The sequence below is a fragment of the Pinus tabuliformis genome, chromosome 1_2 (genome assembly GCF_031772625.1).
Source record: "Pinus tabuliformis cultivar Carrire ecotype Pingquan chromosome 1_2, CPIR1, whole genome shotgun sequence".
Lineage (NCBI taxonomy): Eukaryota > Viridiplantae > Streptophyta > Pinopsida > Pinales > Pinaceae > Pinus > Pinus tabuliformis.
This window is the reverse complement of record NC_142298.1, coordinates 1285204278-1285220616: the sequence shown is the minus strand read 5'-3', so window position 1 is coordinate 1285220616 and position 16339 is coordinate 1285204278.

Genomic DNA, 16339 nt, shown 5'->3' with positions numbered 1-16339 from the left:
GATTGCCACAAGGTCGACAATCTGGAGTTAGATTACAAGCATCATATGGTGGGCAGGGCAATGGTAATAATGATTTGTGGAGTGATCCTGTCAAATCTCAAGCTTTCGGTGTTTGCATGTGTAGTGCTCTTGATATTATGCCATCTATGTCTGGCGGCACCGTCATCAGAATTGGTGCTCCTAAAGGTGGAACGCCGGATCGACTTGACATCACTCATTAAACGGGTTGTTACATTCTTGAAGGTTGAAAATACCGGTTTGGGCACGGAGACTGGAATTGCTGTTGATTAGCAAACACTGGTTAATATGATGAATGTTAGAAGCTAGAAAAGATTTAGATGACTGTAGCATCTGTCCGGTAAAAGGAGGGGTTAATGAAAGGAATTGTTTCACTTATACATAACCCTGTGGATTCAGGGCAAACGGCTGGCTTGATTCATGTAAGCTCGATAAAGTCCGTTGGACAGGTGTCACAACACAGTATTTAGCAACACCATGCATCAGAAGCATGATATTGAACACATGTCACTGTAAATGGAAGATGACGGTGATGACGACGGATCCAGCTTTCAATAGATATAGCTTATTAAATTAAGGCCGAAGACTCATCCTGGGATACCCGCAGTTTTCGCTTGATCAATTGAAGAGATGTATTGATGAACGCTGGTCAAATATCATTCATGGGTTATCTATACCAAGAAAAGGAGGGTGTGCTCAAGCAGACACGGTTTATCATCACCACATGTTAAGGTCCAGAAAGAGACAAGTTTCGTGGTCTTGTTCGCGTTTTCGTTCATAAGATGCCAGACATTCTCCTCGCAGGCATTCCCCGTTTTCTTTTCATGAGGGCAGGCGCAAGCAGTCATGGTCTAGATCATCTGTTTGAAGGAGGCGACGAAGTTAAATGTTGACTTTAAACCACAGTTAGATTTTGAAGGAGTGGCACAGTACTCGAAAATTAGATTACTGTAATCTCTTAATGAAATAAAAACTTGGTATTGAAAATTACTCCATCGCTTTATGAGTCCACCATCTTGAAGAACGAAACAGAGCATGGAACGTTGGTTTATACTTTCTGTGGTAGCCTGCTCATCCATGAAGCAATGTTTCTCTGGCCTGCTCATCGGAAATCAAGGATAATATAAAAATTGAGGCTGGTTTTAAGGCTGCTTCTCTCCTAATATGGCCGTTATAATGGATTTAGCAGGTCGGATTAATATAATTGTTGCATATGTTATAATTCCATTCAAAAGGGCGTTTGGTTCTGCAGTATGGTGGCTTAGTGTTGAGCAGGGGTGATGTGCTCGATTCAGAGTACGGGATGTGCCATTGTTTTGTGCGCTTAAGGAATCAGAAATAGAAACAGTTTCAGATGGCAGAGCCAAACATGAGTTTGATGCAGATTTCAATTTAATACATCAGGAAGCAGATATTGAAACAACAGGATAGTTGCATGAGAAAGATGGTCAGTGTTCGGACTTTGTTGATATTGAACCTACACACTGTCAATCATTTAGCTATGAGAAGAAGACTGTGTTTTTAATCACTCAGCAGTTTCGTAGCGCGCTACGAAACTGCTGTAGAATGCTGTTTTGTGGAAAAACGATGAATTTTGATGATGAGGTCAGTTAATGGTGAAAGAAGGTCTCAAACTCAGGCAGTGAGATCATACATGTGTTTCATAACCACTCAAACAGTGACAGGTGTAGCTCTTGAAGAGAAGATAAAATATTTTGTTTATTTTCATAAAGTTTTCTCAAAGGCAATTTATGACCGAGCAACTAACGTATTGGTGAGGTTACCAGAATCTTCGGTTGATACACCTGTTGGTCCTTGAAGTATCCAGATCATATAACATATGGTGGTTATGCGTTGATTAATTGAAGGTTCAAAGAACTCGGAGTGTGGTCTTTAAGTGATAAAGAGGAGTGGAAGACAGGGGACCGTGGATATAGGGTGATTAATTCCATCAATTAATAAGTTGTCTTACAGCTAGCATCTGAGACCAACTTGCTCGGTGATTGTTCCCTTAACATATCTTAGCCATAATGAAAATCTTACAGCTGTCCAGCATCCAAGAAAGCATCAAGTCTGCGAGGAGAATGAAATTAGTTTTTTTAGTTGGATTAGGATTGTGTGTAGTTTTAGTTCAGGATGTTTGTAATTAATGTAGTAGTTAAGAGCATGTAGGAAGAGTTAATTGCCACCTTCGAGGCTCCCCTCATGCTGGAGGAGGAAGCTCGAGGTGTTGAAGTTTGCTTGCCTATATATGGGCCAAGTTAGGATGTAAAAAGGGTTGGATTGTATATACAAAAAACAGAGTTTTCTAAAGCTTATGAAAAGACTGTTACAGTAATAGCAAACAGAGTTTTTTCTTCCCAAGATTCTCAATGCATCCTTTTGTTCAAATGTGATGGTGGTTTTAGTTTCTTAATGTTCTTTTTACAGCCTTGTTATGGTACAATCCCTCAGAATTCATATTATATGCTCTGACTTCCTGTGTGCTTGACAGGCTGTGGGTTTTGGTGAAGTATGTTTGAACATCACTCAGAATTCATTTGTTAATGCTCTGACTTCCTGTATGTTCAGCAGGCTTTGATTTAGGTAAATTATGTTTGGATCTTTGATGATGCAAAGAGCCTTGGCTTCTATGAGATAACTGTGATTTGGTTTATTAACTGTGAGAGACTCCATAGCCCAATGAAGACTGATTTGATGTATGTCCAACCAGCTATATTTTTATAAATGTGTGAAGAGTTAGCCCTCTAGTGTTTGAAGGATTTTGTCAAGAGTCATGAGAGAGCCCTCTCTGATTAGGAAGGCTAATTCCTAATCTAAAGTATGGTCTGAAACAGTTACATGAGACCTTGCTTGGTTGCAGTCCCTAGTACTGGTTTTGTGATAACATACTCTAATAAAGCCTGAGAGTTGGTTGCTAGGTGCTGGTGTGCTGATATCAATGCTGTGGGGTCCCCTGGCTCTGCTCTAATCAACAGTGGTTCATGTAGTTCTCGGTTAATGACATTTCTGACCTCTTCTGCTCTCTTTTCTTCGTGGTTTAACCATGAGGTCATTGCCATCAGCTGCATATCCCCTACTGCTATGTTGGGGTCCCATGAGGTTACATTTGGAAGGACCAAATTATGCAGGTAGAACTCTGATAGCTTGGCCTTGTCTTCTAATGAACTGTTGTTACATAAATCCATGAACTGTTGGGGGTTTTGGATTTGGGATATACCCCTCTGTGCCAATGTGTTAATTTGGAATTGCAGCCACTGATCTCTTAGGTATAGGCCATAGGATTTGGCCGGCTACCTACATTGCAGAGCGTCCATTGCCCAACTGGCCATGCAGGCCAGTTGTGCCTCCTTTTCTTGCATCTGTTGTTTTAGAGATTGTATCTGTATGCCTGCCTGCAATTCCCTTTCCTGTAGTTGCTGATTTAGTTCCTCAAGATCAGCTTGCACTCCTTCTTTTTCTTGGGGTTCTGCTGTGGTGTCCTTGGCTGCTGTGTCCTCTTCTTTCCTCTGTCCCTATAGCTGTAGCTGTCATTTGAGCTGCTCATTTTCTTCCTGTAGAAATACTCGCTGGCAGTTTCCCACATGTTTTTCCATAGCCAATTCTCTTCTTGCCTCCTTGAGTTGTTCCTCCAAGGGACCTATATCTGCTACTCCTTTAGACTTGGCTATTCTCATCCATGTGTGGGTCCTCACTCTTTCTTCCTCTAGTGCAAAGAAAAGCGGCACTGTGAATTTCTGTGGAATGATTTTTCCGGCCTCCAAAAAGTTATAATAAGAGCCCAAGCTGGGCTAGGGGCTAGGTTCCATAATGTGCTCTACCTATTCTTCCTTTTGTGGTGATTTGGCTGCCTCCCCGTCCATTCTTTTGGTCTCCTTGAGCCTGGCCAATGTTTCCTGTAGAACAGCTTCAGCATCATGTAGAGAGGTTTTTGAAGCCAATCTTTCCATTCTCTCTATCCAGGTAGATGTCTTCGGGCTCCCCCGCTCATAAGTGACTGATGATTTGGAGGGGGACTTCTCCTTTGGCGAGGTAGGGGTGTCCTCAATGGTAATCGGGTCTTTGGATGGAGGTTGGGGTCTACCGGTTTTAATCCTTACACTTCTTCTCGCTTTGAAATACAAAGGAGTCTCCCTCTTTCATTTTTCCTCTGGCTTGGGAGAGGTACCTAGGGTGGCCAACACTACTGCTACCTCCCTAGCTAGAATTTCGGCCGATTTCTCCTTCTGCTTCCCTTTTTCAGACTTCCTGTAGAAAGTCCTGTAGTGGCTGGTTTCTGGCTTCCTGTAGAAGCCGTTTTTAAACTTCCTGTAGAAATAGCCTTTTGGTTTTTTGTAGAAGCAGATGGCACCGTTTTAGCCTGCTTGGCGGAGGGTGCTTTTTCCTTTAGCTTGGCTGAGGCTGCCTTAGGGGTGCCCTCACTGGCTTGGACTTTCTCAGTCCTTTCTACCCTGCTCTGTAGTCTTTTCTCCCTGGGTGTTGGTGTAATTTTACCACCCCCTGTTTTGGCAGCTTGGCTTTTTTCTTGTGTTCCCTTTTGTTCTTTCTTTGGTGTTTTGCCTGGGGTTTCTTGTCCTTTAACTTTCTTCTCTGCCTGAGTGTGCTCCTTCTCCTCGCTGCTGGAGGAAGTGAGCTCCTCGGCCAAAATTCGGATGTCATCACCCTTAGACAGATTCCGAAAAGTTTCCCAGGAGAGAGGGACGGTGTAAGTGTGGAGTGCATCTTCCACGAGGAGCTTGATAAGCCCATGATGGGCTAGCTGGTCTGGCGTTCCCTCTCTCAGTTTGGTGGCACACTCAATCATGGACTGCAGGAGGAAGTAAGGAATGCTCAACTTTTGCTCTGAGGGTAGGTCCATTTGGTGCCTGAGTTCTGTGAGCAACCAGAAATGATAGCCATACACGATGCTAAATCACCCCTCACACGTAATATACTTCATAATTTGGAGGCTAACTTCACTCCAGAATGGCTATAGGCTAGTTCTTCGAACTCCATTCTTGTCCTCTGAAAATTGCTCCTCTGGCAAGAAGAACTCTTTTTTAGCTTTTTGACCCAATCTCCTCTCTTCCTTATCCCAGGGTACCCCCATCGGTAGATCAGTTACTCTACTAATGAACTGTGGGGTGAGTTTGAGGGTCAATCCTCTGAAGTTGACAACGGCCAATGTCTTTGACTTCGGCTTCAAGGACCTTAGGAATTCTTCTGTAATTTCATCATTGTGACCTTGAAGCTTGTCACAGAATGACATCCAGTGTGCACGGGAAAACAAGTCCACCACCTCAGGGGTTTCCCGTAATTTCTTGGAGTCCGAAGGCTCCTTTCGAATGAACCCTCCCGGCATGGTAAAAGAACTTGTTTTTGTTGTTCTGAACTTGCCTGCTCGTGTACAGAAGGAGAGCTTCGAGGTTTTTCTACACAGAGCGCAGAGCTATGTCTCTGTTATGCACATAGTCATATAAAATTCACAATTTCCCACCGGTGAGCCTTGACAGTGGCTCAATTTTAATTCAACACCCTGGAAAAAATCTCGCATGCAGACTACGACGACAATTTCATGCAGCGATAAGAAAACGGCTTTTGAATTCATAAACAAACTTGATTCACACTTTCCCTACCCTCTCAACACGTCGAATTCACCACCTTTTGAATTATTTGCATGGGAAAGTTATGTTCAGGCCTACCTCACTACGAATTTCCACCCTCGACGTGAACAGTCCAAGCTTCCCCGCAATGCCGGGCTTCCTGTAGCGCAGCTTCCTGTAGAAATCGTGCACGGCTTCTGGAGAACGTTACAGTGGTTCTGGACTTTCTGAGCAGCAACAGGACGTTGGAACAGGCCGAGAACTCGGGCTAACAACCTTCAGAGGATTGAGGACGCGTACTCGGCTGCCAAATGGTTGTGAGTAAATGACTGCAGTGTATCATAAGTGATTTAGCCGGCCGATTTTGAATTGCTACGGAATTCATGGCGCGGGGGTGAGCTGTCCCAGTCGATCCGTTGGCTGACGTCACAGCCATCATTCCACGGCATGTCCCTGACCACCTAATCCTTCCCTCAGCATTCATCGCCGCCATTCCAGTTATACTGTCGCTTCTTTCCGACTGGACACTTCCCACGTGTCAATTGCCCGTCTTTTCAACATAACAAAGGCCATTCAGATCCGACGAGGCCGTCAGACTGGTTTTGGTGGCCAGTTGAATGGCTACCCGACTTTTTCAATCCATTCATTCTCATAGTCGTGCACATTTAGAGTATAGCTTATGTAATTTGACGAAATAAGGTTAGGCACTTACCTGTGCGGCCGTGGACGTGGGGTTTTTTAGGCTTTAGGACGAGGAATGTTGGATCTGATTGCTGCTACTTCGTGTACGGGTGCTGGAGCTACTCTTCATTGGCTTCTGCTGGCTACAAGGCCTTAAGACCCGATTTCCTGGTGGTGTATGCTGCATGCACCGGTTTCATGAGCTGCTGGTGTCTCCATGGTACATGCTCCAGCCGGATCAGCTGCTACAGGATTCCTGTAGGACATCCTGTAGTCGTTTCTCCTCCTGGGGTGCATGCCAAAATAATTGAGTCGTGTTCACAGGTGCAAGGTCCTGAGATTGCCTTGACAGGTAAAGTGTGCGAGCCTCTGCATGCTTTTTTTCCTTCAAAAAATCTTTTTTCTTTTATCTAACAAAACAAAGTTCTGGGATGACTGTGCAGGTATATTCGGCCATATGGCAGCAATGGCAGTGAAAGGAGGTGAAGGATGGAAGAAAAGAGTGGTTGCATGCCTCCTCAACGAGCTTCAAGCTTCAAATTATTCTTCATAATCGGTCCTGGCCCGCCCAAAGGCTCTATAGGATGTTTCCTGTAGAAATACAGAACTTCCTGTAGAAAGTCCTGTAGCTTCCTGTAGAAGGCTAAACCATGACCAGATTGTGTCCAAACCTTAAAAAAATGAGTGTTCATGGAGGGAGTGTATGTGAGGTCGCCTGGTAGCTCGGTAGGGACCCTTGTCCTTGAGTTGAGAGGCCTCATTTTCGCATGGTGTGCCTGCAACCTGCAACAATTTCCAGAGATTAAGCCTGTTTTTTCTGTTTCTTCCTTCTTCTTTTTCTTTTCCTTTCTTTTTGTTTCTTCCTTTTTTTTTTCTTTTTTTTTTAAGAGACAGCAGGGGCGCCTCAATGAGGTTTTCACCCTACTATCTGCCTTGGGCGCTTCAGAGAGGTTTTCACCCAAGGATCTTTTTATTCCAATTCTTTTTCAGAGAGACAGCAAGGGCGCCTCAATGAGGTTTTCACCCCTACCATCTGCCTTGGGCGCCTCAGAAATTTTTTCACCCAAGGATCTTTTTTATTTGCATTTTATTTTTATTTTTTATTTTATACATAATGATGCTCAGGGTATGCCCAAAACAAAGGCAGAACCCTTCTCTATGACCAGCACTGATTTTTCCACAGTTTTGATGAACTCTTGCCTCGAAAGAGGTTTCCTGTAGATCTTTAGTCGATGCCCATTGACGAGCATGGGGATGGCTTCTTCATCAATGGTCTGGATAAGGAAAGAACCATTTTCATTACACTTATCCACTGCATATGGTCCTAGCCATCTTGTCCTCAGCTTCCCCTTGAAATCCTTATGTCTGGAATCATACAGCAGCGCCCAATCTCCCGGCTGGAATTGTTTGTCATTGAGGTGTCGGTCGTGCCATATCTTCCTCTGAAGTTGAACCACTTCTGAGTGAAGGCGGGCTTGCATTCGGTGTTCATCTAACCCATTCAGCTGCAATAACCTTTCTTGTTGAGCATGGCCGAGTTCTAGGTCCAACTGAGCTGCCATCCTCAATGTGTTGTACTCGAACTCGATTGACAGCAAAGCTCTCTTCCCATAGACTAGCTCACAAGGTGTGAAACCGGTTGTGGTCTTCCAGGTGGTGTTGTAAGCCCAAGTGGCCTCAACCAGGTGATCTGCCCAATCCTTTCTGCTGTTGCTCACCACATTAGTCAAAATCCCTTCTAATTCTCTATTGGTGACTTCCACCTGCCCATTTGCTTGAGGATGATATGGGGTGGAAGTCCTATGCTTGATCTTGTGATGAGCGAGCAAGTCTTCAATTAAGTTGGAGGTGAACTGGCTTCCTTGATCGGTGACTAACTTTCTTGGGTATCCAAATTTGTAGAAGATGTTTTCTCTTAAAAACTCAGCCACCTTTTCTTCTGTCGTTGCCTTGATTACCTTGGTTTCTGCCCACTTTGTCATATAGTCTATGCACACAATGATGTAAGACCTTTGCCTTGAAGGAGGGTTGATAGGACCCACAAAATCCATACCCCACTTCTCAAATGGCTCAAGAGTCACTTGAGGTTGGAGAGGCATTTCGTCCCTTGGAGTCGGTTTCCCCATCCTTTGGCATCGGTCACATTGGCTGATATATCTTCTGACATCTTGATGAAGCGTGGGCCAATAGTAGCCTGCCTGTAGAATTTTGAAGGCAGTCCTCTTGGCTGCAAAATGTCCTCCACAAGGCCCATCATGACAGGTTAGGAGGATGTCAAAGACTTCCTCCTCCCTTACACAACGCCTTAAGATCTGATCGGGGCCAAGTTTGAACAGGTTGCCCCCGATCCAAGTGAATGAGGCACTTTTCCTCACGATTCTGCTCTTCTCCTTTGAGGATAGATGCGGAGGGAACTGTGCTGAGACCAGGTAGTTTGCTATGTCAGGAAACCAGGGAGAGAGTGTTGTGGGGAAAAATGCCTATGCAGGACGATCCTATCCACCTAAGGTGTGACAGTGCCTTAGCAACAAACAGAGACAGCTATTCTGGTTTCTTCCTTTATGAAATGTGAAAGAAGAGAGATCAATAGACTTACCGGTGTCTTCCGTTTGTCCCTCGATCCGGTCTCTCTTCTCTTTGGGAGTTCACAGCTACTTGCCTTATTGCTTATCCAGCTTCAACTTCCTGCAAGATCACAAGAGAACAGGTACTTGCGACAAGAGAACAGCTACTTGTGACAAGAGAAGAACACTACACAAAGACAGATATTCACATTCATAACTAGTTTAGGATTAGAAATAAACTAAACATACTAATGCATTCATACATCAAAAATACATCAGCATATAGGAGAAACCAAGATAGCTTTATTGATAAATAACAAGGTTCAGGAAGAGATACAACCCAGAGGGCTCCAATCCAGCATCTCCTTCCCAGCAAATGGAATTCCTATCTTCACCCCATTTCAAAGCATTAAGCACCCAATAGTTCCAGTCTCAAACCAACAACAATTCTTTGCAGTAACAAAATTCCAGCCTCTGGATCTCATGGAGGAGAGATCCATATATAGATGTTTGGAGAGAGGATGAGTCAGCTTGATATCTGACTAGTTTCCTCTCCCTCTGTCAGTTCTTGAGTCCACTTGGAGGTTCTTGCTTCCACTTGGAGATTTGGAACCTCTTACTCATCACCAGTCGAATTCCCTGAGGCAAGTGTCATTTTGGAAGCTTCCTGGGTTTTGACACCTTGAGAAATGAGCTTGCCACATGTCCACTCGCGTTCAGCGCAGGTAGCCAGTGTTCCCTTTGACATTCAGCGCCGGTAGCCAGTGTTGGCTTTGACATTCAGCGCAAACAGCTAGTGTAGCCACTGAAATGATCCTGAATTGACTTGTTTTGGAGCAGTTTCTGGTGGAGAACTTCTGTGAATTGCTGTGGTTTGTTAGCCTTGTTCCTCTAGGGGTAGGAACAACATGTTTAGGGACTTTGGATCCCTTAGATTATGGACATTTCATGCTCAATGTTGTAAGGCACAAAAATGTCTATAACAGTTGCCCCCTAAAGTATGAGGCTGTTTATCAGGCGAAATGCTTTATCAGGGGGATCCGAAGTTCATCCAATGCTGGGAGGAGACCTGTAATAAGATACAATACAATACATTATTTTTCATACTGCTTTCATGATCTAGCTGAGGCGGGCATTCCCATGCTCAGCTTTATAAATTCATTTTTCTGTACATAGAACAGACAATCGTCTGATGGTAGACAGATAATTTTGATGAAATTATCATCCTTTGAGTAGGATGATTATCTGCTGCAATGATGTACATGTCAATGTCTTTATCTTTCCTGAATATATATCGCAGCCCGGATGGATGAAACTAGATCTAGGGTCTTCAAACTCGTTCGATCTTCACTCTAAGTACAAGTCGATCCATGTGAGAAATGTTCTGAAGTCGAACATGGAAAGACATCGCTTGATTACCGGTCAATGATGTAAACCGTTAACAAGCGCGAGAGGAATCATCGATAATGATAATGACCCTCAAGGTACTGCAGTACAATTCACGTGGTGTGAATAAAGGACTTGGCGTCGAACACCACACAAAATCTTTCGGTCGAAGGTCATTGATGAATACCTGTCGCCGGAAGTGAGAAACTTGCCATTGAGGCATGCAAGCTTCAAAGTACTGAAGGGGTTGTTCCTAGATCAACTTCTTGGATAATGAGCTGATGTCGACAAGAAGCGATCTGTCAAAGGAGGGCCTTAATGAATCCCACATCAGTGACACAGAACGGAGCTAATGATTTTAATGGAGGTGAAAACGATCTGTGACATATGATTCAGGGTGGCGGTCATGAAAGGATGAAGGATAATGTATGACAGTGGATGGGACACGGTTGACTTTTCTTAACGACTTCTCTTGAACATATGGCGACACTGATGCGATGGATTTGTAGCATTACCCCAAATATGGATGGTATGGCGAGACCATGGATGTGACCGGTGAATGAAACAACCCAACCCGATTGTGGTACAGAGGAAAAGTGTCATGTTCAAGAGCAACTTGCTACCATCAAAGTTTTCTTTAGTTTCTCCCAATTTTTCCCCAGTCATTGCTAACCCGTACCTCTTTATTTTTGTCAAGCTTGAGGAGGATAACATATGCTTGTTCTATAACCTGCCCTTCGGGCAAGCCCATCGCTATGTTTTAACGAGCCTAGCGATAGTGAAACTCGTTCTCGTCTAAAGACAAGTTTGTCGCTATTAATGATTTTAACGAGTCTAACGACAAGGATAACTCGGTCCTTTTCATTTTTAGAGAGTCTGAAAAGGTACATAAAGTTAACTCCAAAAGTCCTTTTTCGTCATCTAATCCCTTAAGCCCGAAAAAGTATAAAACAATACAGAAGGGATGAGTTTTCGATAGTTTTAACGAGCCGAATAAAACAAGCGCTCGATCTTTTTGTGCAATAATCCCTCAGGTCCAAAAAGATTAAAATCTAGAGGAGGGATAGCTCTTCCTGTCCCTTTAACGAGCTGGAAGGCCAAGGACTCGGCAATCTTTTCATATTTTACGAGTCAGTTGAAAAGAGCTTAAAGAAGACTCGTCTTTTGAGGAACGAGTGATAAACAGGGTTAGCAGCTGATTCCAGGTACAGGTTGGAATTTTCCAATCACGGCAGTGTCACAAGGATGGCTAGGTGAAATCACTCTTCGCAGCTGTTCCTCAAAATGGGTAAACAATCATATGGAGGTGAACGATTGGCCAATGGAGAAGTGGAGGTGACGGTGCAAACACGACCAAGGCTTTAATGGCTGATAAGGTTACATTCACAGTGGTTATTTACCGGGATAGTTCATTTTTTAACGAGCTTAAACGCGGGTGGAAACATTTGCTCGATTTTACGTTTATTTTTTAAACGAGCATGAATTACGTGCTAAAACTGCTCGGATCTTGCGTTTATTTTTTAACGAGCATGAAATTTGTGCTAAAACTGCTCGATCTTATATGGTCAAATTTTTTATTTTTACCATAACTAGCTTTGCCCTTTTCAAAGATAGTACTGTATCCTCAATTGCTGCATCAAACTAGTTAGAAATGAATAACATTTGCATTAAAATGAGATTAGAACCCTAATATTTTGCTTTGAACTACGTAAAAAGCAATTAAAAGGTGTTTTTACCTCTCATTTTACCATTTCATTTGAACTTGGTTTGTTGGAGCTTTGGAGGTGCCTCTTCCCCCTTGATTTTCACAAGCTGATTCCGGGAGATTCTGCGGATGATTTTCGGCGCCGTCTGGACTAGGTAGAAGCTAAACTCTAGCTCTTTCTTTTCATGGTTTCCTTTTCCCATTCTGTGCCTGTTTTCCTGTTCTCCTGAGCCCCTGGGGTTTTGCTAGGGCGCTCTGCCATCAGTGGAGGCAGTCCATTCAAAACCTGCGTTGAATTTCAAGCTGCATGAAGGTAGTTTGACCTTCAACGCAGGTGGGACACTAGCCAGTTGCGTTGAGCATAGAAAAACAGTTCTGTTGCACAGTTTTTGATGAAAATTTTGCCAGTTTCTCATCAAATCCAGGATCTTACTCTTTCTCTTGTTTGTTTTGCAGGGATTTTTGAGCAAAATGACCCTTACATGGCGAGAACGAGAACATGAAGAAGAGGACATGATTGCCCTCCATGATCCTGTCACGGTGAACGCGCTGCGGAACTGTGGCCTGCTGAAGTTCTTCCGTATCTCTAGCATGAGAGCACAGATCTCCTTACTGAAGTATATGTTTGATGCTTGGGATCCTATCAACCAAGTATTTCAGATCAGGAGCAAATCCATCCCTTTGACCATGGTAGACATTTACTTCTTGACTGGTTTGTCAAGTCAGGGTGCTCCATTTCTTTGTCAGGTTCGGCCCGAGGGAATGACTCCGTGAGAGATTATGTCCGCCAGTATTGCAGGTAAGGATCCCAGACGAGTAGAGACGGCAAGGTTGTTATCCGTGAGATTACTGACAGGTCTCTCAGGTCCATTCTGTATACTATTGGTAGGATAGCCGGTAGCGCATCTCTTCATGTTGCCAACAGATCTTATGTGCAGCACGCCTTGGAGTGTCTCCAACCGAAAGTATTCAACTGGTGTGATGCAGTACTTCTTCAGATGAAAATTCAGTTGAACAAGGTAAAGGATGGGAAGCTGAAGAACTTTGGATTTGGTTCTATTCTGACTGCCTTTTCCTTGGAGAAAATACCACTGATGCAGCCTCAGTATATCGCACTCGACTTGCCTTCTCCTACCGAGCCACGCATGCAGAGATGGGTTGATCACATGTCTAGGCATGCTGGTCAATCTCAGATATCTTTCACTGATACCTTCTTCAGGTGGTTCGAGCGTCAGGAGATGGTCTATTCCGAGTATCCATATGTTGGTATAGATTTCCGAGGTGATCCGGACTTGGTACTGCCGGATGGCGAACAGTGGGGCGCTATTGGTAAAATATTCGACCATATTACTGTTTACTGTTCTCATTTATAATGTCCTTGTGCTTTATTCTATCAAGACTTTAATCAAACTCATGTGTGCATGCAGATGTTGGTCCTGCTCGTCCAGAAGTTCGCCCGAGAGCGCCAATCACTGCCCCAGCAGGGGAGACTGCTGGGAGGGTTATTCTCCACGACCTTGACGTGGCCAAGACCCTTACAGCTGTGTAGGAGCAAGTTGAGAGCCTTACTCTCGGCATTCCCGATGTGAGGATTGATGAGTTATCTTTACAGTTGCAGCGGCATACTACTGGTGTTCCTAGACGATGGACTCGTCTCTTGCGCATGATTGCACAGGCTGTGACGTGCTATCATGAGCATCACTAGGCTAGGGTGCCCCCTAGCAATTTTGAGTTTTTTGGGTCATATGACCGATTTTTGTCTTGGTTGCAGAACATTATGTATGAACGATAAACAACTTATATATTTTGATTTTCGAGGTTTATTTTGGTTGAGTTATATGATCCATATGTACAACATTGATGATGTGTCTCTTTTTATAAATGTCACAAATGTCTATCTAACACATAGTTTGCTAATGAGTCGGTTAATGTGTTTAAGTTTCTGGAAATATGTTGATATTGAATTGAATCAAATTGTCTTTCCAAAATCTTAACCCTTAGGAACATGCGATAAATAGCTGGATTGCGAACGGAATATATACCATTGAGTTGTAGTATTACGAGTTGTGAGTCTAGCCTGATGATTAGTCGGCATATACCATGGGTGATGGCATCAGAGAGTAGCTCTATCAACGCGCTATACTCAGCGATGTTATCCGTTGATTACCCAATACACACACCTCTGAAACTTACTAACTCGCCGCTTGGATCAAAAATGGCCCAGGCTGCGGAGGACAGGTTCTGCGAACTACAACTCGCTCCGTCGGCATATCCGACACATGTCTCCAGAAGGTTTGACATCTGCAATAAATGTAAAAAGGTGGATCACTCGACCAAAACAAATACTTTAGCGAAAACAAAATACAACAAAAGCATACAGGTTACTATTTAAGCATAGTAACGCTTGAGGTACAACCCGTTATGGGGTTGCTCCAGTGGAATTCCGTCATAATCCATTAACTCGTAGGCTCCTTTTGCTAACACTCATTTAACAATATAGGGGCCCATCCATAAAGAATTAAATTCACCTGCTCCCAATTTATCGGATTCTTGGTCATAAAGCAAGACCAAGTCACCTTCTGAGAAGACACGGGGTTTGACATTTTTGTCGAACTGCGCCTTGACTCGTTTCTTATGGGCTTCGTTAGCCAAAGTGGCGTCACGACGGGTTTCATCCAATTGGATTAATTCCAAGAAACGAGCCTCTTCTTCCGAAGTTCCGGGGAGGAGATCAATTGCGAGTTTAAGAGATGAAATTTCACACTGGATTGGCAAGACTGCTTCCAGGCCATACACCAGTTGGAAAGGTGTGAACCCGGTCACGTTCTTTACCGATGTTCGGTAAGCCCACAAGGCTGAGTACAGGATTAGGTGCCACCTTCTTTTGTGAACCCCGATCATCCTTTGCAACATACGCTTCAGGACCTTGTTGATTGCTTCAACTTGTCCGTTGGCTTGCGGATAATACGGGGTAGAGCTGTCGTGAGATAGCCCTAGCTTGGCAGCTAATTCAACCATCATGTGATTGCGAAAATGCGACCCATGATCTGTAACTATGGCATGTGGTACGCCGAACTTGGCGACTACATGATTGAAAAAGAAAAGGGCAGTTGTTTCACCAGTGTTATCTAATGTAGGCATCGCCTCGGCCCATTTGGTAAAATAGTCAACAGCGACTATAATATACCCATGCCCCCCGGTAGAGGTGGGGTTACGTGTCATGAAATCGATGCCCCATTTGGCGAAAGGCCCAACAGCAACTATTGGCTGTAAAGGTGCGGGTGGTTTTCTGGTTTTGCTATCAAAAATTTGACAAGCATGGCAACTTCTGACTGCGGTTATGCAATCTTTGAACATGGTTGGCCAGAAGTATCCTGCTCATAAGATTTTTTGTGCTGTAGCATATCCAAATTGATGCCCCCGACACGCGCCTAAATGACGTTTATTCAGGGCTTTTTCGGCCTCTTCATGGGTGAGGCACCTCCTCAGAACTGTATCGATACCACGACGGTAAAGCATATCACCAACGATCATGTAGTCTTTCGCTTGGTATCGTATACGTTTATGTTCTGAGTGAGAGGTGTCAGGCCTGAATTTTTGGGTGTGGAGATAAATTATTATATCTCCATACCACTCATTGCTTGCAGATATCAGAAACAAACTTTCATCCACGATTGAACCTTCTGATGTTTCATCGTTGGACGTCGATGGGAGATCGCACAATAATTTTGCAAAAACTAAAGCTTTCTTTGATTTGGATTTTACAAATTCGAGATCAAACTCTTGAAGGATCGCTATCCATTTTGAATACTTGCCCCCCAGCAACTGTCGCGACAATATATAAGTCATGGGGTTGCAATCTGATAGAATGGTAGTTTTCCGAAAGAGGACATAATGTCGAAATCTTTGTATTGCTTGAACAGCAGCGAGTGCTAGCTTTTCAACGTAAGAATATTTTCTTTCTGTATCGTTCAAGTTTTTACTTAAATAATATATAGGATGTTCAATTCCATCGACTTCTTGAACTAAAACCATCGCAATGGTCGTATCTGCTGTAGCCAGATATAGGTTAAAATCTCTTTGATAGTCCGGGGCATACATTAATGATGCTTTTACTAGAGAATCTTTCAGAGCATCAAAGGAAGCTTGCACCACCTGATCCCAAACAAAAGGTACATACTTTTTCAAAAAACGAGTATAACCTTTAGCAAGTTCTGCGTAATTTGGAATGAACCTCCTCAGAAAGTTTTCTTTCCCTTGGAGTTTCTGAATCTGAAGCAAATTTGAAGGTGGAGGCAAATTAATGATTGCCTGAACCTTGCAAGGGTCGAGCCGAATCCCATCCTTAGAGACTACAAAACCAAGTAAACGACCAGAACCGACGCAAAACACACATTTGTGCG